This window comes from Choloepus didactylus, chromosome 12 (genome assembly GCF_015220235.1).
Source record: "Choloepus didactylus isolate mChoDid1 chromosome 12, mChoDid1.pri, whole genome shotgun sequence".
NCBI lineage: Eukaryota > Metazoa > Chordata > Mammalia > Pilosa > Megalonychidae > Choloepus > Choloepus didactylus.
In genome coordinates, this window is record NC_051318.1 from 42,259,637 (window position 1) to 42,283,756 (window position 24,120).

General features: G+C 38.6%; 1 long non-coding RNA gene, 1 other non-coding gene and 1 pseudogene across 2 annotated transcripts; 2 read left to right on the plus strand and 1 right to left on the minus strand.

Annotated features, from left to right (window-relative positions):
• The first annotated feature begins 6,803 nt into the window (after positions 1-6,803).
• On the plus strand, positions 6,804-6,876 carry TRNAF-GAA. Its single transcript has one exon. It is a non-coding gene; the product is annotated as a tRNA-Phe (tRNA).
• Positions 6,877-7,081: 205 nt separating this feature from the next.
• Positions 7,082-11,601, plus strand: LOC119507204. Its single transcript, XR_005211165.1, has 3 exons — positions 7,082-7,201; positions 7,891-8,596; positions 10,055-11,601. It is a non-coding gene; the product is annotated as an uncharacterized LOC119507204 (long non-coding RNA).
• A 6,837-nt stretch (positions 11,602-18,438) lies between these two features.
• On the minus strand, positions 18,439-23,830 carry LOC119506822 (annotated as a pseudogene).
• Positions 23,831-24,120: the final 290 nt, after the last annotated feature.

Genomic DNA, 24,120 nt, shown 5'->3' on the forward strand with positions numbered 1-24,120 from the left:
ATCTGAAAGTGAGTTACAGACATCAGGACACTTCATCCCAAAGTACTTCAGCATGAATCTCCTAAGAGCCATAGCATTCTCCTACATAATGACAATATATCTAAGAAAATTAAGTCATTTCCTAATAGCTAATATTTATATTCAAATTTCCCCATATTGTTTAAAAAAAGTATCTTACAGTTTTTTTCCCTATACCAGGAACCAACAAAGGTCCACATATTACTTTAGGTTGTTATGTCTTTTCTAGTATCTTAAAAATAGAAGTGTCCCCTATCTTTTAGATGTTTCTACTGTTTTTTCCCACGACATTGACATTTTGAAGACAACAATCCAAAAGTCTTATAGAATCTCTTACATTCTGGATTTGTCCGATTGTTTCTTCATGGTGTCATTTAACTTCTCTCTCCATTTTCTGAATTTCTTATGAACTGAAATGTAGGTCTTTGTAGAGGCTTGATTTGTTTCAGGTCAAATGTTTTTGCCAGAATCCTTCAAAGGTGATGCTATATACTTTATATTACAACACATCAGGACCCATAAAGGCAGGTTGGAGGATTTATATTTACACTGAAGTACAAATGATTCCTAGCAGGTCCTTTTCTGAACCCAGATATTTATTAGGAGGGAGTGAATTGAAAGCAATTATGTCTCAAGATTCTGAGAGTACACCAGAATCTTGTGTACTCTCAGAATATGCCAGTTTAGTTTTAAGTAGCAGAATTCAATACCGAATAAGGTCTGGAATATGCCAGTTTAGTTTTAAGTAGCAGAATTCAATACCGAATAAGGTCTGGAAGAATATTTGCCTTAAAACCTATGTGGATCATAGATTTACATGAAATTCTCTGTTTTGTTAAGGCGGGTCTAATCCAGGGACAGGCATGGTGCAGTATAACAGCTCTGACCTGGGAGCAGAGACCTGAGTTATAGTCCCTCCTCTGCCACTGAATTGTGATAAGCTGTGACACCAAAGTGGGACACTGGGAATCATTAATCTCTCTGAGCTTTCACTGGCTCAGACATGGAGTTGAGTTGGTATCCCAGCTGATCTCTAAGGTCCCTGTCCTTCTGTAAATATGCTGTAAGCTCTGATGTGAGTGAATGTCAGTGTGTATTTCCTGTTGAGACAAGGAACAGCATTTTGATTTTACTTCTTGCATTCTTTATGGGGCAAGCAAAGAAGCATCAGTTATTCCCAAATCAAAGCATTTCTTCCCATTCAGTCATTCAGACAATTGTTATGAGGGCAATACATACAGTCTGAATAGGGTGACTCTGCCTGTGATATAATGGATTCCTTTCTGCCCATCAGGAAAAATCAACACTGAACCATCAATGGGGAAACATGTAGAATGATGGGGTAAGGCTGCAGCTTTGCCCTCTTCTGAATTATATGTAGCCTTATGTAGTTTGGGGAATTTCAGTATGTAGTCATATTTTCTAATTGCTAATGATGGGAATGGGCTGGAGAACTGAGTGGTGGAACCTGGAGCTAGGGCCCTGCTTCCTTTCCCCCTAATTTAGGAGAGTCTTGGAAGTGTGTCCTAACCAACCACTGCAGCTGCAGGGTGACAGAGGGAAGTGGGATGCAGAGTCCTGCCTGAGTCCTGACCTCATAAGCAGCCTTGATGGTACAGAAGGCTCTACTGTCTCCTCATCCCACTCACCCCACCACACCCATCCACTCAAGGCCCCTGGAAAAATACAGGCCTGAGCGGGTAAGGAAAATGGGCGGAATGGTGGAGAAGCGCTGATTTTTCTCCAAGTCTTTTATAATGAATACTATACACAGTTGTGAGTAGAAGTGTGAGGTGGGCCAGGAATTCGGTAAAGGTTTGAGTTTGAGTTGGAGGTGTAGGGATACAAAAAAAATAGGACTAAAGAAATGGATGAAAGCAGTGGAAAGCCAAGAATGAGTGGCTCCCGCGACACTGGAATGGAAACGGGGCCAAAGCACACAGGCATTTCTGTGTCCCAACCTCCTTTTCTGAGCCTCTGGTCATTTAACACCATCTTCTTCACTTTTGCTGGGGCAGAGAAAGAAATTGATTGATTTCTGGTTTCTGACTTTTTTTTTTTAATTATCAAGGGATTTAAGAAACGCCTACATTAAGTTTATTTTATCTTATTTCTTTGGGTGAATAATCAGGCCTTATCAGTTTGCTAGGGATGGGGTGGGGGATGGGGACAGGGATACAGTTGGGAGTTTGGCCCACTTCATCAAAAGGAAGAGACAAGCAATTAAACTGAGAAGTAGTTAAAGAGCCTCTGAAACTCCAGCTCTGGAATCCAAGTTTTCAGGCCTTTAGGGCATTGTGCAAAATCCACTTGGTTAGTTAGGCATTTGCTTGATGGATGTGGGAGGATTGGATTAGAACATATGAAAAACTTGGTAAGCTATTCTTGAGTATAATTTACTTAATTGTTTCTGGCCTGGTAAGTATACCCAGAGGCTTTATATTGATGTATGTGATTCAACAAAAACAATAAAAAACAGTAAGGTCTTCATCGACTTGTGGTTTAATGGTTTTAAATAAATTAACTTCTTTTGGATCAATTCAGTATGCTGATGATATCTGCAATATATTTACTTTGGTATACTTCTCCTCTAAGTTACAAATTTAATATATAACTTTGGAGAAATCATTTTATATCCATCAAACAAAGGCATTATTTTCTACACCAGGGAACTTCAAAATGCATAGGCATGCCCATGAAACAGCATCTATGAGAAAGAGCTGAGTCCTAAGCCCAGATTCCAGTTTTAGATTTTGACTCTAATGCATATTCTTAATTGACATAGGGTCCTTTAATAAATTATTAAGAACATTTGGTGTAAGTAAAGAATATGCAGTACATGTCAGCAGTTAGTTCTTCACCAAATAAATTGTGTAACCTTAAGCAAGTTACTTACAGTGTCTATGGGCCTCAGTTTTCCAATTTTTAAAATTTGTGGATCAAGCTAAATAAGCTCTGAGTTCTCTTTCAGTTCTAGTATTACTATGATTCTAACTGAAAATGTCTTGGCCCCAAAGATATTACAGATTATTGCTATTCCTGAGACCATGCTGATATCAAAATGTGTAGTAGCAAGGACTCTCAAAGGAATATATATATTTTTTTAATTTTGGGTTTCAGATTTTGAGAAAGTTACAAAATGACACAGAGAAAACCATATAAATTTTACTCAGATTCCCCAATTTTTAATATTTTGCTCCATTAATTTTTTATGTATTCTTTCTTTCTCTCTCTCTCTCTCTCTCTCTCTCTGTGTGTGTGTGTGTGTGTATATATATCTATATACCTATAAAATTATTATTGTTATTTGAGAATAGATTGGAGATATGATGGTCCTTTATCCCTTAATACTTCAGTGTGTATTTCCTAAATACAAGTATTACTTATTTTCTTATATAACTATGGTTATCAGCTTCAGGAAATTGAACATTGATATAATACTTTCATCTAATCTACAGTTCATATTTTATTTTCATCAGTTGTCCCAATAATATCCTCTCAAGCATTTTTCCTCCTCCAGAATAAGAACCAGTCCAAGATTCCATATTGCATTTAGTTGTTATATCTCTTTAGCCTCCTTTAATCTGGAAAAGTTTCTCAGCCTTTCTTTGCTTTCATGACCTTAATAATTCTGAGGAATGCAGGTCAGTTAGTTATTAGAATGACGTTTAATTAGACTTGTTTAGTGTTGCTTCATGATTAAATTCAAGTTATGCACCCCTGGCTGGAATATATAAGTGATGCTGTGACCTCTTCAGGGTATCACCTGTGGCGGCACACAATGTCTGAATGCCCCCATTGGTGATGTTAATTTTGATGATAGGTCAAGGCATTGTCTAATTTCTCCACTGGAAAGTTACTATTTTCCCCTTGCAACTAATAAGCAATGTGTGTAGAGAGACTTTGAAACAATGAAATGATCCTGCTTCTCTTATAACTTTCCCTCCTGGACTTCAAATCCATTGATGAATCTTGACTGAACCAATCTTTTTAGAAAATGGTGGTTTCCTATGCCACCACTCCCTTTACATTTATCAGTCGGCCCAATTCATTCTGTTCTAAGCAGAACCCTCACTTTCCCCTTAGTTATTGTACTGAAGGATTTTTATTTTATTCACAGAGTAAATAATCCATTACTCTATTTTTTTTGATGCTCAGATTGTCCCAGATTTGGCCAGTGGGAGCATCTTCAAACTGGCTCCTATGTCCTGTGGACAAACCCCCATCATTTTTTGAACACTTTATGAAATATTGATTAAACTCAAAGGCAAATAAAAATAAGTGTTACTTTTTTGTGCTGTGGAGTCCCAGGAACAAAGTTAAAAGGACAGATTATAAAGTGACAGCAGTTTAAAAATTTATTAGATGCCATAGTTAGGTACAACATGCTCTCTTTGATTTTATTATTCTTAGGTCTGCTAGTTAGTTCTCATAATTAGTTTTCATAGTTTCTATAGGTTATTAGACTGGAGTTGGGCCAAATCCTTGGGCTAATTTGGAACACAGGAATCTAGACTATATAAAGTTTCTTTTCAACATGGGGTCTTCTTCAAATATCCTTATCTTCAATTTGAATGCCAACTTCTTTATCATGTGCCCCTTCTTACTGTGTGATCACAGATTTTTCACCTCACTTTGGTCCCTGGCTTTTGGTTTGAGTGGATGCTATGGTGGTTCTTGCCTCTGCAATCTTGTTGAGCAAAGCAAGATTTTTTCAGTAAAAATTTTCATTCCTGTTACCAACATTAAGGCACCAAGCCAGAGGTTCCCAAACTTTCTCTGTTGACAGTACTCATAGTGTCTCAGTAATTATTCAGTGCCTCCCAGGTCAAAAGAAATATCCAACAGTTCCTTTTGTTAAGCACTCAAGTCCATACAACTTAATAAGTACTTATGTCCAGTAACTTGCAGCTGTTTGAAAAAAATAAACACATAAATAGAAAGTTATTTTATTTCATTCTTAAATAGCCACAATTACTTACCAATGGAATGTGTGCTCTTGTTGGAATCAGATTGGACGCTGCCACCCTCATTTCCTGATCCACATTGATTTTCATGGGCACTTGCTTTTTATCACACAACTCTGCTTCACAAAGAGATGATATCACTGACAGAAATGTAATCTATTGCTGAAACTATAAGCTTCCTAGTAGTTTGCACAGTGTTCCACAGTGATACTGTTTTTCCCTCAAAAATGTAAAATATTCTGCAGCACCCCTGGATGCTTCACTGCATAGTTTGGAAACTATATTACGAGCCTAGTACTTGAGGCAACTTTCAGTCTCCTTTGCCAAAGATTTGCAGGTGTGACTAGAAGAAGGAAAAAGGGGGAACTAACACTGATCCCATGTCCTAGACACGGTGTGTGTTATCTAATGCCTGATCCTCTGCATCCTCTTGCGTCTTATATATTTTGGAGAGATTTCCTAGACTAGATTTCAGTCTAAACATGTAACTTTTGTAAAATTTAAGAAGCTGAATTGTCTCATGATTCAATCCAAGCAGGCAATGACAATATAGGAACAATAGATTGGCAACTCCAAGAGTAAATGAAAATAATTCAAGTCTTTCTTGAAGTGTTTCGAGTTTAATACCCAAGAAACCCTTTACAGGTCCTCTTTTCCCATCTCATTCTTCATGTATCACCCTCACATGGCAGCTGCCCCAAATTTCTCCTTCTGCCTCTCCAAGCCCCCAAACACTTTATCAAACTCTGTGCAGCCCCAGGCAACCTTTGGTCTCCCTCACCTCTTTTAAATCACAAGTTCATCTGTTTTCTGGATTTGGTGCAACAAAAAAAAGTCCAGAAAGCAACTCTCCTCCTCAGAGGAGGAGGATAGTGGAGAGGAGGACGTGGTGGTGGTGATGACAATAGTAGAAATTGCAAATACTTCTAATTTTCTACTTTTTTTCTCCTTTTTCTTTCACATTTGAATCCATCCATCCATCCATCCATCCATCCACCCATCCATCCAAATTAGCTGAGAGGCTAAAAGGGCAGTAAGATAACATCCCTGCCTTCACGGAATTACAATTTTATTGCGGAGAGAAAAAATAAATAACAACAATAGGATGTTTGGGAATTGCAAAATGTCTGTGAACTGGCCTGTAATGGGTGCTTCATAAACATTTGTTGACGAAGGCAGAAAGTTGTATTCTGACGTGTAGGAAGTAGTTAAGGTGGGGATTATAAGGACTCAGGCTCACAAGGGGACTGCAAACTTCTCACCAAGGCCGACCTGACTATTCCTGCATTCACTCCCTTATGCGTTACTTGACGCCATTCTTATAGAGTCAACACGAATCAGCCGGGCTCTGGAACTTAACAGGGGGCGCGAGCGCGGCGACTGACATGTGCAGTCAATGGCAGAAGCAGGTGGCTCTGCAGGAAGGGCCTACCCGGTCTACCGAAGGGGTTTTGACCCTGATCCGAGTCTCGCGGGACAAGCCCTGGGCGGACGGAACTCGGCCTCGCGAGGAGACAAGGAGCCTCTGACCGAGAGCTTGGGATCTGCTGCTCTGCGGGCGCTGAGTATAAAGTGTATGGCAGAATTGAGAAACTGTCTTCCGTGATTATTATTTTTAATTATCGTGAGACGTTCGTATTATATTTAACAAAGTGCATAACGGTTACAGTGTACCTAATCATGGTTTATAAAAAGCAAGCCGAAAGAATTGTGACTTAAGCAGGTAATATAATGAAAGGATACTTGAAATAATTTGGGGGGAAATAGGCCGATGTCACGGACTCAGTGATAGCACTCTCTACGAATGACAAGTGTGGTGCCGAAATAGCTCAGTTGGGAGAGCGTTAGACTGAAGATCTAAAGGTCCCTGGTTCGATCCCGGGTTTCGGCAGAAACCTCCCATTTTGTTTTTTTTAATTTCGTAAGATCCTCTTCCCAGAGTATCCTGGCTTATTAACTTCGGCCCTAGTTTGCAGAAACCCTAGACTTGAAAGTTGACGAGAAATAAAAATAGCCATTCCCAGCCAATCCCTAGGTCTGCGACCACTTCCTGCCTGGTCAGGGGTCGGAGGCGGTACTGCGCGTGCGTGTTGCGGCTCCTGGCGACCCGGGCAGCCCTTCTGCACCTACGGGAGAAGCAAATCCGGCCGCTTCGTGGCGCCGGTGTTCGCGATGGCGTCCGCGAGTCCCGGGTCCCGGCCCTGGGCGCACCCGCGGTTGGTGAGAGGGTGGCGCGCGCGGAATGCCTGCATTTGCGCTGCTTCAGGGATAATTGTGAGAAATGAGGCTACACCCGGAGTCGGTCTGTTCTGGGGGTTGAGAACAAATTTCATCCCCCAAAGCATCCTTTCCGAATTGATAGAAAAAGCAAAACCCTGCTGTTTAACCAAATGGAACCAGACTTCTTGGTATTTCTAGTTGGGGGCACACGCCTGGTGGCCCTGGGGATTAGCTTTGGAGTGGTACAACCAGGTTTACTTGCCCCATAGGTAAAGGCGTGGCAACTTTACAACTCCATAAAATTAATCAGCGCTATACCCAGATAACCTTGGGCTCCAGACCAGTGGTTCTCAAATTGTGGTCCCTAGACTGTCAGCATTGCATCACCCGGGAACTTGTTAGTAATGTAAATTACAGGCTCCACCCCAGATTTACTGGATCAGAAACTCTGGAGGTGGGCCTCAGCGCTCTGTTTGTTTCATTTTTATAACTTTTATTTTGAAATAATTTTAAAATTATGGCCAGTTACAAAAATTATATCGTAATACAAAGAACTCCAATATACCCCATACCAACATACCCTATTTGTCTACCTTTAATATTTTGCTACATTTTTGTATAATTCTATGAGTGTCTATCTCTCCATCCTTTATTTGTATATCTAATTATATATACTTATTTTCAGAAATTTGTTGCATGCATCGTAATCCTTGAACATGTCATACCTCTATGCATCTTACTGACCCCGCAGAACTAAAAAGGATCGTAAGAGAGTCTATGAAAATTAATATACCAATAAATTGGATAAACTAGATTAAATGGACAAATTACTGGTAACACACAAACAACCTACGCTGACTATACAACAAATAGAATATCTCAACAGACCAATTCCAAGCAAAGAGATTGCATCAGTCTTCAGAAATCTCTCAACAAAGAATAGCTCAGGATCAGATGTCTTCACAGGTGAATTCTACCATTTATTCCAAGAAGAATTAATACCAATCATGTTCAAACCCTTCCAAAAATATGAAGAGAAGGGAACACTACCCAATCCGTTCCATGGGACCAACATCACCCCAAAGCTAAAGCCACACAAAGATAAAAAAATAAAATAAAATTACACACCAATTTCTTCTATGAATATGGACGCAAAGATCCTGAACAAAATACTTGCCAATCGAATCTAACAGTTCATGGAAAGAAAAAAAAAAAACCAAACAAGTTCAGGTGGATATTATTCCAGGCATGCAAGATGGCTCAACATTACAAAATCAAATATAAAACACAACATTATTAAACAGAAGGGAAAAGAGCATCATCCTGTCAATGGATGCAGAAGATGCTTTTGACAAAATGCAGCATTCTTTCTTGACAACAACACTTAGAAAGTAAGACTGGAGGGAAACTTCCTCAACCTGACAAAGGGCATAAATGACAAACCCAACCTAATATCATACTTAGTTGTCAAGGAATGAAGCTTTTCCTCTAAAATCTGGAACAAGACAAGGGTGTTCACAGTCACCACTGCTGTGCACCATCGTTCCAGAAGCCCTTTGGGTGATTCTGTTTTAGCTAACGTTTGAGGTCCACTGGTTTTACGCATTACTTTCTCTTTCTAAAAGCACCTTTTTCTAAGACTGTTTTTGTGTACAAACTTTTCCTTCTGCTGTCTTTCCTCTTTTAAGTCTGAAATGAAACTTTGACACATGCTCTATTTTTCTGATAATTTTTGCACTCGAGTAGTTGTGGGGGAAGGCCTCACCTTTCATAGCTACCGCTAGAAACCCACTCCAAGGCTAAACTAGGTGGTGCGGAGTAAAGAAAATGGAGGCCCAGGTGACTCCTTTTATATTGTGCATTCCTTGGAAACTAAAGCAGGAGCCAAGGAAAGAAGTTGCAGGGATGTAGATTTGAATGAATGAAGGAAGAGCTTTGATCAATTGGAGTCACTAGAAAATGGAATAGGCTGTTTTGTGAGGTGGGGAGTTGTTGGTTAGCAAATGAAAGTCACTTGTGGGGTTTATTATTAGGTCTTGGGTAGGATCTTCTGATTCTATAGGTTTGAGAGGGAAAGCAACCTATATTTATGAGGTGCTATGTGCTCTCAGGTTATTAATTCATTCATTAATTGGACTTTAATTATTAACCTCCCACTATATGCCAGGCATTATTTGATCATTATAACAACCCAGTGAAGTAGGTATCATTATCCTCTTTTACACATCCTTCTAGGATTGCAAGAATTAAACATCTAGCATGTGCTACCTCCCAAATATTACTATATGTAAATAGTTGCTGGGACGTGTAGTTACCATGTGCGTACACATAAAGGAGGGTAATTGTAGGAGGGTAAAAGTTTTTCTTATTAATCAGAAAAGTCTCTATGGGGAAATGGGTCTTGATTGGATCCTCAACCAGAAGATTTTCTTGGACCTGGAAAGGTTAAAACAGAGTGTGACTGGCTATCAAGCATTTAAAAGGGAGGAAAATGGTGTAGGCACTGAAAGCAGTAGGTGATTATTTTAGGCAACCTGAAGTCTGAGTCCCCTGCGGGGCAGAGACACAATATGACCATGTATTTGCTACTGGTGAAGAGATTTGGGACTGGGTGAAGCTAGAGAAACACAGCTGGTTAGAAGACTGAGTTGGGGAGGTAGTTTAGAAAGGCCTCCACTAGGGGTGTGGTTATAAAGGATTTTGCAGGCCTTGTAGCAAGGAGGAATAATCAGGAAGCAGGTAGGCTATATATATATATATATATATATATATATATATATATATATAAAATAGTTTAAGAAGTAAAGTCTAAAATGTAATCTGATAATTTTTATTGCCTTTCACTGAAGTGTGAAGTTCTGTGATAGATGTCGAACACTGTCAGTTCCCAGGAGTGAAGACTGAGAAAGACCGAACATCAGCTGTCTCCTAAGAACCCCAGTGATGCCAAACAGCTTCATCGACTGCTCTTTATAAACTGAGGAAGTGGTGAAGGGTGAAGGGTAGAAATATGGAGCCAGCTGTTACTTTCAAAAAGAAGTGCTTTCAATGGAAAGAACACCATCATCATTAAATTTTTATAAGAGTTAATGCTCAGCCTTGCTCTATTGTCAGCAGAAAGATCAGGCAATTTAACCAGGGTGGGAGGGGGAAGGCATCTTCTCAAGTTTCTTTGGAAAGCATTTTAGAAAGAAACCTAGGACATCTGGCTCATCTGATGAAATAGACTTCTGATTTCTAAGGTGACCCACGAACATATTGCTAAAAAATTGTTTGTTTTTTAATTATTCTGGGTCCTATATTCCATTTAGGCCAGAATTATGATATAGTGAATCTATTATAATTGCTATATACAATAAAACTAGATGAGTATTTAATAATTCATTGGGATCCTTTGTGTAATGCATGTATACATTTTATAAGTCTTGGATTATACTTCCACTTCCTTAAATGCACAGTGGTTTATAGTTGTTTACTTTAATGTAATATTATTTGTCTTACCTCAGATTTGTTTGATATTGAATCCTTGGTCAGAAATACAACTCTTGTTTGGATTTGCCTCCGATTCCAGGCATATATGGATCTTGCACAATCATACTTAATATGTGGTGTCCAAATGGATTACCTTTGTTACACATGGCTCACTACGTAACTAGTAATCTTGGAGGATTGATATCTAATGTATGGGAGAAGGTCTGCAGATGGCCTGGAGTGTGACACAGGACAGGTGGAATAAGAGCAAGGCCCTTTTTTATACCAGACATTCAAGTCATGTATTAGTTCTATAAAGTTCCAATTTTCATATAATAGTTGTCTTAAAGCAGGATGCACAGATACATTGTTCATTACCTAAATATAGTCTACAATGCAGTTTGAGCAGTTCCCTTCTCCCCACCCGACCCCCATACTTCATTGACTTTCTAGTCCAAAGTATCAAGAATAACTGTAGTTGCCATTTATGGACTACTCTCTGGGTACCAGAAATTCTGTAAGCACTTTTTGTACAAAAGTCCATTAAACTTGTCAATTATTCTTTGAGATAAGAGTTACAGTTTCATGTAATTGAAAAAAATTCATGCAACGTAAGGAGTGCTGTTGTAAAAAGCCACTATAATTTTGAGATGTATTGAAATGGACCATGATACATAAAAATCAAGTAGTGACTCTTCCTTTATACATTGTATTAGTGAGATCCAATTGAGAGTGTTGTGTTCAGTTTTGATTAGCTCAGTTTAAAAAGAAAGGGTTACGGTAGCCTTGACTCTGGAAGATGTACGTATAACAATGTAGCTTACAAGGGGTGACAATGTGAATGGGAAAGCCTTGTGGATCACACTTCCCTTTATCCAGTGTATGGATGGATGAGTAGAAAAATGGGGACCAAAAACTAAAGGAAAAATAGGGCAGAGAGGGGGACACAATAACTTGGGTGTTCTTTTTTTACTCTTATTTTTTCATATTCTTATCTTCACTTTTTCTGGTACAAGGAAAATGTTCAAAAAAATAGATGGGGGTGATGATGGTAATGTGAACAATTGATTGTACACTTTGGATGATTGGATGGTATGTGAATGTATCTCATAAAATTGAATATATATATGTAAAAAAGAAAGGATTAACAGTGAACAAAAACATGATTAAGGAAGAGAAGATTCATATCAAAAACAACAAAAGGATATGAAGTAGATTTGCCAAGAGAAAAGAAAGCTAAGACAGCTAACCTTGATTCCCATCTTTAATTTATTGTTTTTCAAGAGTATCTCATTTCCAGGGAGATCCTACAAAGAAGAAATGGGCTTAGATGAAAACAGGAGAAAATTTTTGTTAGGTAAAGAGAGGAACTGTTTGGCAGGGGTGATATTTGATTTATCTTTCAGATAGAAAAGTGTCTGTCCAAGATTGGGGAAACTAGAGAATTGCTATTGAACAGATTTGGTCTGTATTTCTTCTGAATTGTGGTTTCTTTGTGGTTGTTGTTGCTGGGGGAATAAGAGGTGTGGATAGTGCTGGAAGAGACAGCAAAAGGGAAGGTGGCCTCAATGGATGGATCCTATTACCTTATTTTTAGGAGCATAATGTGACATTTACATTTATGTTTTATTTATTTGTTGTGTATGTATGTATGTGTATGTATGTATGTATATATATGTATGTATGTATATATATGTGTGTGTGTGTGTGTGTGTGTGTGTGTGTGTGTGTATATATATATATATATATATATATATATATATATATATATATGCCAGTTTGTAGGTATTATGTCCCCCAAAACACCATGGTCTTTGATTCAATCTTTGGGGGCAGATGTATTAATATTGATTAGGTTGGAATCCTTTGATTGAGTGTTTCCATGGAGATGTGATTCAATCAGCTGTGGGCGAGAACTTTCATTGGATAATTTCCATGGAGGTGTTACCTCACCCATTCAGGGTAGGTCTTAATTGAATCACTGGAGTCCTATAAAAGTGTTCACAGACAGAAGGAGGTGCTGCAGCCAAGAGAGACATTTTGAAGAATGCACAGGAGCTGAGAGTGGAATTGGAACACAATTTGGGATCAGCAAACACCAGCCACTGGCCTTCCCAGCTAACAGAGATTTTCCAGATTTTTCTGGTTTGCTAATGCTGCCATTATGCAAAATACCAAAAATGGATTCACTTTTATAAAGGGGATCTATTTGGTTACAAATTTGCAGTCTTAAGGCCATAAAAGTGTCCAAGCTAAGGCATCAACAACAGGATACCTTCACAGAAGAATGGCCAATGTCATCTGGAACGCGTCTGTTGTCTGGGAAGGCACGTGGCTAGCATCTTCTTCCTTTGCTCCCAGGTTGTGTTTCAAAATGGCTTTCTCCATGGACATTTCTCTCTAGGCATCTGGGGGTGTTCTCTTAGTTTCTCCCAAGCAAACACTGGAGTAGCAAAAGTCTACTTTCAATGACTGTCTTCAAAATGCTTTTCTTGGCTGCAGCTGCTCTCCAAAATGTCACTCTCAGTTGCTCTGAGGTCTTTCTGTCTGTGAACTCCTTTATACGACTCCAGTGATCCAGTTAACACCCACCCTGAATGGGTGGAGTAACACCTCCATGGAAATTATCCAATCAAATGTTTCACTCACAGTTGATTGAGTCACTTCTGCATGGAAACAATCAAAAGATTCCAAGCTAATCAACACTAATACGTCTGTCCCCACAAGATGGCAATAAAGAACATGGTGTTTTGGGGAACATGATACATCCAAACCAGCACACAGATGTTATTGGCCTTCCTTTGGTGAAGGTATACTTGTGTTGATGCCTTCATTTGGACATTTTCATGGCCTTCAGACTGTAACTTTGTAACCAAATAAACCCCCTCTATAAAAGCCAATTCATCTCTGGTATTTTGCATAATGGCAGCATTAGCAAACCAGAACAATATATATATGACATAAAATTCACATTTTAACCACTTTTATGTGTACAATCCAGTGGCATTAATTAAAGTCACATGTTGTGCTACCTTCCTCTCCATTCATTAGCAAAATATTTTCATCACCCCAAACAGCAACTCTGTACTCATTCCTCTTTCCCCCCAGCCCCTGGTAATTTCTAATCTATTTTCAGTCTCTACAAATTTGCTTATTCTAGATCTTTCATAGAAGTGCAATCATATGATATTTGTCTTTATGTGCCTTGCTTATTTCACTCATAATGTTTTCAAGGTTCATCCATGTTGTAGCATATATCAGAACTTCATTTCGTTTTGCAGCTGAATAATATCCATTATATTTGTACCACACTTTGTTTATCCATTCATCTGTTGATGGACAAGTAGGTTGTCTTTACCTTTTGGTTATTGTGAATAATGCTGCTATGAACATTAGTGTATAAATATCTGTTTGATTCCCTGTTTTAGATTCCTTTAGATATATACCAAGGAGTGGAATTGCTGGATCATATGGTAATTCTATTTGACTTTTTGAGGAATTGCCAAACTGCTTTCCACAGAAGTTGCCCAACTTTATAGTCCCACCAACAATGTACAAGGGTTCCAATTCTTCCACATCCTCTCCAATACTTGTTATTTTCTGTTTTGTATTTTAATAATAGCCACCCTCGTGAGTGTGAAATGGTATCTCATTGTGGTTTTGATTTGCATTTCCCTAATGGTTACTGATGTTGAACATCTTTCATATATTTATTGACCATTTGTATATCTTTTCTGGAAAATTGTCTATTCCTTTGCCCACTTTTAAATTGACTTTGTTGTTGTTGTTGTTGTTGTTGTTGCATTGTAAACATTCTTTATATATTCTGGATATAAAGTCCTTATCCAACCTATGGTTTTAACATTTTTTTCTCCCCTTCTCTTGATTGTCTTTTCACTTTATTGGTAATGTATTTTGATTCACAGAACTTTTCAATTTTGAAGAAGTCCAGTTTATTTCCTCTTTTTTGTTTATGCTTTTGGTGTAAAGTCTGAGAATCCATTGCCAAATCCAAGTTCAAGAAGATTTGCTCCTATGTTATCTTTTAAGAGTTTTATGGTTTTTGTTCTTATATTTAGGTCCTTGATCCACTTTGGGTTAATTTTTGTATGTGGTATGAGGTAGGGGTCTGTGGTGATTTGGAGCTGTGTGCACCCCAGAAAAACATCTTAAACTTAATCCATTCCTATTGGTATGAACCCATTGTAAATAGGAACTTTTGAAGAGGTTAATTCAGTTAAGGTATGGCCACCTCAATCAGGATGAGTCTTACTTCTATTACTGGAGTCCTTTATAAGTGGAATAAAATTCAGATTTAGTGAGAAAAGCCACAAAAGCAAAGAGCTGAAATTCAGCAGAACACTGAAGAGAAGGGAGAGACCAGGAGACACCACCATGTGACAAGCTAAGGACCAAGGATTGCCAGCAGCCAACTCCAGAATGCCATAGACTTCTTAGAGAAAGCATTGCCTTAAAGATGCTTTGATTTGGACTTTCTTTTAGCCTCAAAACTGTGAATTTAGTAATAAATTTCCATAGTTTAAGCTGACCCATTGCATGGTATTTGCCTGAGCAGTCCCAAAACCCAGAGGCAATAGCCTCTTCAAGAACATCAACCAGATGTGTTCCCTTTTCTCATAAAGTCAACACCGCTTATCAACATGAACAAGTTAGGGTGGTCACTGCCTAGACATCCCTGAAGATCTGGAAAGTGATTAAAATAGAGGAACGGGTAGAAACAGACAAGATAGAATTTAACAAAGGATGATGAATACTGAATCTCTATGTAATTTTCTTTTTCTTAGTTGCTAGGCTATTAGAATAGCTAGAAGGAAATAGTTGAAATGATGGAACTGTAACCCATAGCATCCTTTTGTATATATGTTATATTTCACAATAAGGAAATAACTGAAACTATGGTATTGTAATTCATAACAACTTTGGAAATTTCCTATATAACTACTTGTTAAATCATACTTTGAAAGATATTTTTTTGTATAAATGTTGTATTTCACAATAAGGAAATAACTGAAACTATGGTATTGTAATTCATAACAACTTTGGAAATTTCCTATATAACTACTTGTTAAATCATACTTTGAAAGATATTTTTTTGTATAAATGTTGTATTTCACAATAAGGAAATAATTGAAACTATGGAACTGTAATCCATAATATTCTTTGAAATTTGCTCTCTAACTGCTTGTTAAAGTGCATCTGGAAAGTTGTCATTTCCATGTATATATGCTATATGCTACAATAAAAAAATATGATTGAAAAAAATAGGGTTCAACTCCATTCTTTTGTATGAGGAAGTCTTGTTTTCCCACCACAGTTTGTTGAAGAGACTATTCTTTCTCCATTGCCTGGACTTGGCCCCATTGTCAAAAATCAATTGGCCACAGATACATGGGTTTATTCTACTCCATTGGTCTATATGTCTGTCCTTATGCCAGCACCATACTGTTTTGATACTGAACTTTTGTAGTAAGTCTTGAAATTGGGGAGTGTGAATCCCTTAACTTTGTTCTCCATTTTCAAGATTGTTTTGGCTATTGGGGTTCCTTGCCATTGCATATGAATTTGAGGAATGGCTTTTCCATTTCTGCAAAAAATGATTGCTGGAAATTTATAGTGATTGTGTTGAATCTGTAGATCTCCTTGGTTTGAATCTTGACAATTAAGTGTCGACATCTTAAAAATATTGTTTTCCAATTCATGAACACAAGATATATTGCCATTTATTTTGGTCTTTAGTTACTTTCAGCAGTGTTCTGTAGTTTTCTGTCTACAAGTCTTTCAGCTCCTTGTTTAAATTTATTCCTAGATATTTCATTTTTTTAAATCCTATTGTAAATGGAATTGTTTTCTTAATTTTCTCTTTTGTTTGTATATTGCTAGTGTATTGAAACACAGTTGATTTTGTGTGTTGATCTTGTACCCTGCAACTTTGTTTAATTATTTACTAGCACTAGTAATTTTCCTGTGGATTTTTTGTGATTTTCTATATGCAGAATCATGTCATCTGAGAATCCTATTATCTCAACACTAAATGTATCTAGAAGCAAAACCAGCTTCTTTCCCTGCCTCTGTTATGAGCTAGTGTGCACATCACAATCATGCACCAAAGACAAAAATTTAAAAAGCACTTTGCATCGTGAGATAAGCAAAACAAAGCAAAGCAAAACAAAACAAAACAAAAACTACAAAATCATTCTATCTAGTTCTAGGTCCCAAATATAAATGAAGACACGAGTTTTTCCTGAAAGTTATTGACTCTGTGTCCATGACAATTTTACCCATGACTTGTGCAATGTGTGATGACCTTTGTAGATAAAATACTGTGACAAAATTGCTGTATTTCTGCCATAAGCAGAATAACTGTAAACTTGGTAACACTGTTAATCTTGAGAGTGGATGAGTGTGTTTTAATTTTTTTGTTTGTTTGTTTATTTCAGGATTTCCTGTTTTGTTTTTTACATCTGCTGGTTACTTTATTTAATTTTTTCACTTTAAAGACAAGACCAAAATCAAAACCTCTGAACTTACAGTTTTCAACCTGAAGAATCAAAGAATGGTTGTAATTTAAAATAGTATCAATATTACAAATATTCTTTTGAATATTAATGGATAATACTGAAACAGGAAGAAATATAAATAGCTTATTTTGTACTTAATTTGAACTTGCCAGTGATTTCAATTATAAATATTGATTCTAAAAGATGTTACTATGAAGGCTGCACACTCAAATATTGATAATGACTATCTGTGCTGGTTTGGATGTATTAATGTCCCCCAAAACGCCATAATCTTTGATGCAGTCTTGTGTGGGCAGGAAACATATTGGTGTTGATTGAGTTGGAGACTTTTGATTGGATGTTTCCATGGGGATGTGATCACTCAATAGAGGGTGAGCTCTTTCATTGGATAATTTCCATGGAGGTATGGCCCAACCCATTCAGCATGGGCCTTGATTAGTTCATTGGAGCACTATATAAGCTCAGACAGAAGGAGCAAGCTTGCTACAGCCAAGAGAGACACTTTGAAGGAAGCACAGGAGCTGCAGATGAGAGACAGTTTGAAGACGGCTGTTGAAAGCAGACTCTTGCTCTGGAGAAGCTAAGAGAGGACAAATGCCCCAAGGGCAACTGAGCGTGACATTTTGGAGAGAAGCTGCAGCCTAGAGAGGAATGTCCTGGGAGAAAGCCATTTTGAGACCAGAACTTTGGAGCAACTCCAGCCATGAGCCTTCCCAGCTAACAGAGGTTTTCCAGATGCCATTGGTCATCCTCCAGTGAAGGTGCCTGATTGTTGATGTGTTACCTTGTACACTTTATGGCCTTAAGACTGTAACTGTGTAACCAAATAAACCCCCTTTATAAAAGCCAGTCCAATTTTGGTGTTTTGCATTCGGGCAGCATTAGCAAACTAGAGCGCTATCCAAAAGAAAATTTATGAAATACCTAGAAAATGGGTTTAATTGGAACTTGCAAGCAGATTTATAATATTCATTAGCAATGAGTTTTAAACTTAGAAGGCCACTGTTTTAATTTAAATTAGTTTTAAAATCATCTTCCTTTAATGTTTTCAATTGTCACATGGCCATAAACCAAAGATCCAAATAATTTCAAATGAACACTGATACTGTTAAGCAAAAATTCTCATGCATCAGTACTTTTAATGTTGTGGACGTCAAATTATAGTAAAAAGACAACTATAAACAAGATGCAGCCACTCTATTTTCATTAACTGCACAGCTGCATTACAATAAACCAAATTTATATTCAAAACCATTAAGTGTGGTTCTATGATTACTTCACTTTGTGATGGATCATTAAGAGTATCTTCAAATCCAATAGGCTCCTCATTACCCCTCAGCATATCCAGTGTAAGGTTTGAGCTCGGAAGAAATGGAAGCCTCTCAGCCTGCTGTACTGCCTTGAATTCTATCTGCAATTTTAGTGGAGCCAAACAGATCCTGGATGTTTCTCAGGGTGGAAAAATTAATTTCATCTTGATTGAGCTGGAAATTTTTTTCTGATAATTCAAGAGGATAACTGGGCAAGAGTTCATCTCTCACACAGGCAAAACCCTTCCAAAGAAGATCTTGACTTTCAAAAGGGCCACTTGCTGAAAGTTCAGTACCTGGAATACTGTTCTTTAGCTGACCTCGAATCCCCTGGCGTCACCTTCTGCCTGCTGTCTACACCCTCTCAGCCCCGGGACCGTCAGCCTGCCCGCCTCTCACTTCCATTTCCCTGTTTTGTTTTTGAATTTGAGCTAATATTTCTAAAGCTTGGACTCTCTTGTTCAACTCCATTTTTCCCCCCAAATGCCTCTCTCTGAGCCAGATCTGGTACAAAATATCTGCTTTAACATGGACTCAGTATTAGAAAAGTTAAAAAAAAACCTGGGCCTTCAATAGTTTCAAACAAATCGAAACGCAGGGAGTTGAATGGATGAAGCAGGAAGCAGAATGTAGTGAGAATTCAGAAAAGGAAAATTGCCATCCCATCCTCGGGCGCCTTGAGAGAAGGGACTAGCCATGTAAGGATGGAATGCCCAAGAATTCTTGGTCCATTTAAAGATCTTCTACAGTCTAAAGCGTTTGTATAGTATAGCTCTTTAAGAGGATAAAGGAGGCTAGCATTGTGCGGGACTGTTTTGGGTAATAGTTTCATGATTAATGAAATGGCAATTTGCTAGGAAAGCAGTATTCCATGAAATTAATTATCTAGAAAAGCAATGTTCTTATATACATTTGCTGTCTCAAGGTAAAGGATGGGGCAGGTGATCTCCTACACAGAGTTCTGTCTCCTGGAGGCCCTTCCAGCTGCAAGGGATTGGGCATAGGCCCCTTCTCTCCACCTTAGGGTGGCTCTTCTTGGAATTTGAATCCTCCCAAAGTCTTCTCATCTTCACAAAGCCTACGTGGTTTTTTAACACTGCTTTTCTGGTGGTCTCTTAACTAGGGAGCCCAGTCCCAGGAAAAATGTCCTTTGCATGGTAGGGCAATGTGAGCAGGCATTTATTTTCTTTCTGCAATCCTTCGTTCCCAGAGCAGAACATCTGTTCCACATTTTCTCCTTCCTTTCTTCCTTCCCATTCTATCTTTTCCAGTCTCTCTCACCCAACTCACATTTAGAGCTGGAAATTTGAGAAAGGTTAATTTCTTTTTTTAGAATAGATAATTCAAGCACATGATGAGAAATTCAAACAGAAAAGGAGGTACGTAATGAAAAGGAAATCTCCCTTGTAGTTTTGTCCCTTGCAGAGGCAAACTTTGTTACTAGCTTCTAGTGTATCCTATAAATAATCTTTGTACATACAAAGCACATATGTCTATATATTTTATTTTACATACATAGTATCATTATTATGTACACTCTTGTAAAGTTTTTTCCTGAAGATGCACATTACTTCTCCTTTTCACACTTACACCACCATCTTTTTTTTTTTTTTTAATCTGCTCAAGTGGTTGTCAACATGGGCCAAGCTTTTTAACCATATTTTGTATCTCTTATAGTATTCAGTGTCAGTCTCACCAATAGCAATGATGTGTACATTTAATCAAATTCTCAAGATAGTATTGCAAAGGCATTTAATATTAAATCCATAAATTTTGTCTAAATTCAAGTGGTCTGATCTCTTATTCTAGGAACTATTGTTTTATCAAGATGTTGCGTTTGTTTTTACAAAATGAAGGGCTGGTTTCTTGCATGGTTTCAACTATTGAGTAGGCAGGAATGAAATACAGGTACACAGTAGCATAGAAACATTTCCCTTGTAAACATTTTCTTCCATCATGTTGGTAAATGTTCATAGAAAAATATATTCAGATGCCTTTATTCCTTCTGTCTCTCCAAGTCATAACCATCTTTCAAGTTCTCTCTCAGGTTTTACCTCCTCATGAAATCTTTCCCAGTAGTTTAAGCCGATATTGAGCTCTCCTCATTCTGACCTCCCAGAACTCTCTCTGTCTTCTATGCACTGGGCATCTGATCCTGCTCTGTCTTTCATTGTTTTGAATGTGTGCTCATTTCCTTATGGTGAAATGCTACCTTTCCTTATTCAGTGGTAAAATGGGATGAAGTTCTGATACATGGTACAACATGGATGAACCTTGAAAACATCGTGCTAAGTGAAATAAGCCAGGCACATGAGGACAAATATTGTATGAGTCCTCTTCTATGAAATATCTAGAATAAGCAAGTTTGTAGAGAGAGAAAATAGATTAGAAATTACCAGGGGCTAGGGGGAAAGAGTCACAATGGGCACAGAGTTGCTGTTTGGGGTGATGAAAATATTTTGGCAATGAAAGGAGATGAAGGTAGCACACCATTGTGAATGTAATTAATGCCATTGAATTGCAACATAAAAATGGATAAAATGGCAAAAAAAAAAAAGTGCCACTTCCCCTTAGAAGGTGGCTTTGACTTGAGTTTCCATGTTCCAGCAAGAACATGGGGCTAAGAACCTTGTAAAAGGTCATAAAAGCCTTTTACTCAATGGAGTTCATTGAAAGTGTGGTGTTATTATGTCACCAGGTAAGAGAAGCTGAGAAGAGCCAACGAGACTCCGAATAGTTGGAGAGTAGTGCGAGGTCCTCATGGCGGGAGTGGGGTGGGGTGGGCGTGGGGGGGTGAGAACAAAGACAAAAGGAGACCCAAAGAGGGCAGGCAGGAGTGGGAGCGGTCAAGCCCTCTCTCCTATGAGGTAGGGGTGAGGGAGAAGCAAGTTGGGCAGCTTGAAAAATCCAAGTTGGCAGATGCTAGCACGTTGTGGCAGGCGAAGCCTCAGAAAAGGGCCTTTGTGTGGGGCTCAGAGAGAAACTGCAACAAAAGGAGCCCGAGTACAACTTTATTACTTTTAAATCTAAGTTGTCAATTGCAATTAGTTGCATTAGTGGTGGTTCAGTTGAGCGCCTGTAACGTTCAGCCAACCTGGCTGAAGGACCTGAGCCTCTATGTTGAGGGATTTTCACAACAGTCTATGCTTTATACTTTGGATTTTCACATTGTAAAAAAGGTAGATAATGCACCATGAGCTGTGCTTTTATTCACTTCAGTGGATGAAGAGGGAGAAATGGAGTCCAGCAGGAGGCAGAAGAGAGGAAGGTGCGGCTGCTATGTGCGAGCACAAGGTATGTGTGTGTGTGGGGGTGGGTGGGTGTTGTTCAGAGCACGGCCTCTGGAGGAGCCTGCAGGGACGTGAGCTCAGGCTTCGCACCTATCGGCTGTGTAATGTTGGAAAGTTCCGTAACCCCTCTAAGTTCCAGTCTCCCCATCTGTAAAATGGAGAAGAAAAAAAATCTTCATTTCATTGGATTGTTGTGAGGATTAAATGAGATAATCTATGAAAGGTGCTTTTAAGATGTAGTGCTAAACATATACTACAGGCTCAATAAATGCTCAGGACGTGCCTCCCCTCATCCTCTGAAGGCTTCCTTGGCTCCCAGGAAAACAGATGTGTCTTCCACTCTGAACCTTCTCTACCTTATTTCTATATCCCATTTAGATATTATTTTATTGTATATTTTATTGTCTGTTTTCTTGACTGGCTATTATCTCCTTAAGATCAGGACCCACGTGCATTGCATAGAACACACAGTAGATGCATAATACACATTTGCTGAATGAATAATAATACAGCTTTCTTTTCATCCTCACAATGGTGGCTCACCACTATGTCATAGTCCCTGGCTGTACTAGTTTTTATTATGTGTTTTATTATATTCCTTAACAAGATAATTAGCTCTTCTGAGGGTCTGTCTGGACTGGGGTTCCTCATCCCTTGCTATGCCTTATGTCCCCTGGCCCAGGAGAATTTTAGGTTCTCAGGAAATGCTTGTTGATATCTATTGATTTGACAATAAGCAACTCATTCAGATAGACCAAAAAGGTTGGATGGCTAATTTAAAATTACACCTCTTGATAAGATTATGGCTGATTTTCAGTGTTTTCTTTTTTGCTTCCCTGTGTTTTTAAAGGTTTTACTCACTTGCATAATTGATAAAGACTGGGGGACGAGGGATGACTCTGTACCTTCTTCCACATAGCAGAACAGGAGAGCAATAGGGTGATGCTCAAAAAAGATCATGTAATCACCTTAGTCTAACAGATGCAAACTGAGGCATTTTGGGGTCCAGGAAGTTCCAGGATATGAACCCAGATTAATGTAAGTCATACACCCATGGGCCAAAATTATAGTCACACATTATGTGGTTGACCTTCAATAAATGTCCTAACAGCATAACCAACAACAGTATTCTCTCCATCTTTCAAGTTCCTTAAGATGTTTTGACTGCTATTTTTTTAACTGCCAGGTTCAAATAACTTTCTAGAATCAGAGGTTTTAGAAAACCTTTCGGATGTAAACAAGAGATTAAGAACCCAATAAAGGTTTTGTGTTTACAGAGATATAAAGCAAACCAAACAGTCCAACACAAATAGAAATTTATCGTAATAATGGGAACATTTTTCTTAATCCGCCAATTATCAGTTCAATCATTCTTGTAGTGTTATTAGGCTATGCAGGTGTTGTTCTTTAGTCACTGTAACTGGGAGATCTCCTTTGAAGAGCAGCTGCTGGATAGCAGCTGCTGGGGCCCTGGGGGCTCCCAGAATATTTATTGTGTCCAATGTCAATGTTAAATCATCAGGTCCAGGCCTTTCTGGACATGGTATCCTTGAGGGTTGGATGTGTCAATGCTGGATCCTAGACTATATCTACCATTTGCCACTTGGTATCTGCCACTAGTTTGAGGACATCCTTTGATCCACTGGATCTTAAATAATGGGCTCAACTTTTGTAGATCTGGAAGGGTTTTGTGTCACTCACTAGGCTTCTAAGCCGATTCTTGAAGCCATTTTGGAGCACAGCCCAACTTTGCCCTGGAGCAGAGGGTTAGGCTATTTACAGCTAACACCTTTTTGGGATGCCTAATGAGGAGCTGGATTGACTTCAGTTACCCATGGAGCTTCTGTGACGTGGCAGGAGGGACCTCAAGGAGGGCAACCTAGGCTGTGCTATACCATTTACAAGTACAAATATATGATTAGTGCATATTTGCCGTTCCCCTGCCTTACCAGCCCCAGGATATAGATGGGGTCACAGTGTTGGTAATAGCTCGGAGTTTCCTGGCTTTTGTCCATACTGTTCATTGAAGACCTTAATTCCCTGAAATAATCCACCTGCATCTGCCCAGGGAGTGTTTAATTTGTTTTTACAAACAAATCACAGATTGCTAGGTACTGAAACTGGACTGCTGGTTTACCAGACATTTCTCATCTCCTGCTTGGCCTCATGGGCCCTGCCACAGTTCTTCTAGGCACTGTCATGTACGCTTTAGTGCCCTCACGGTGCTGAATGTTGCTGTGTCTGCATAGGAGGGCTACTGCTGGCTCTCAGATCACCCCACTTCTGATGGACCTGTATGAAAACA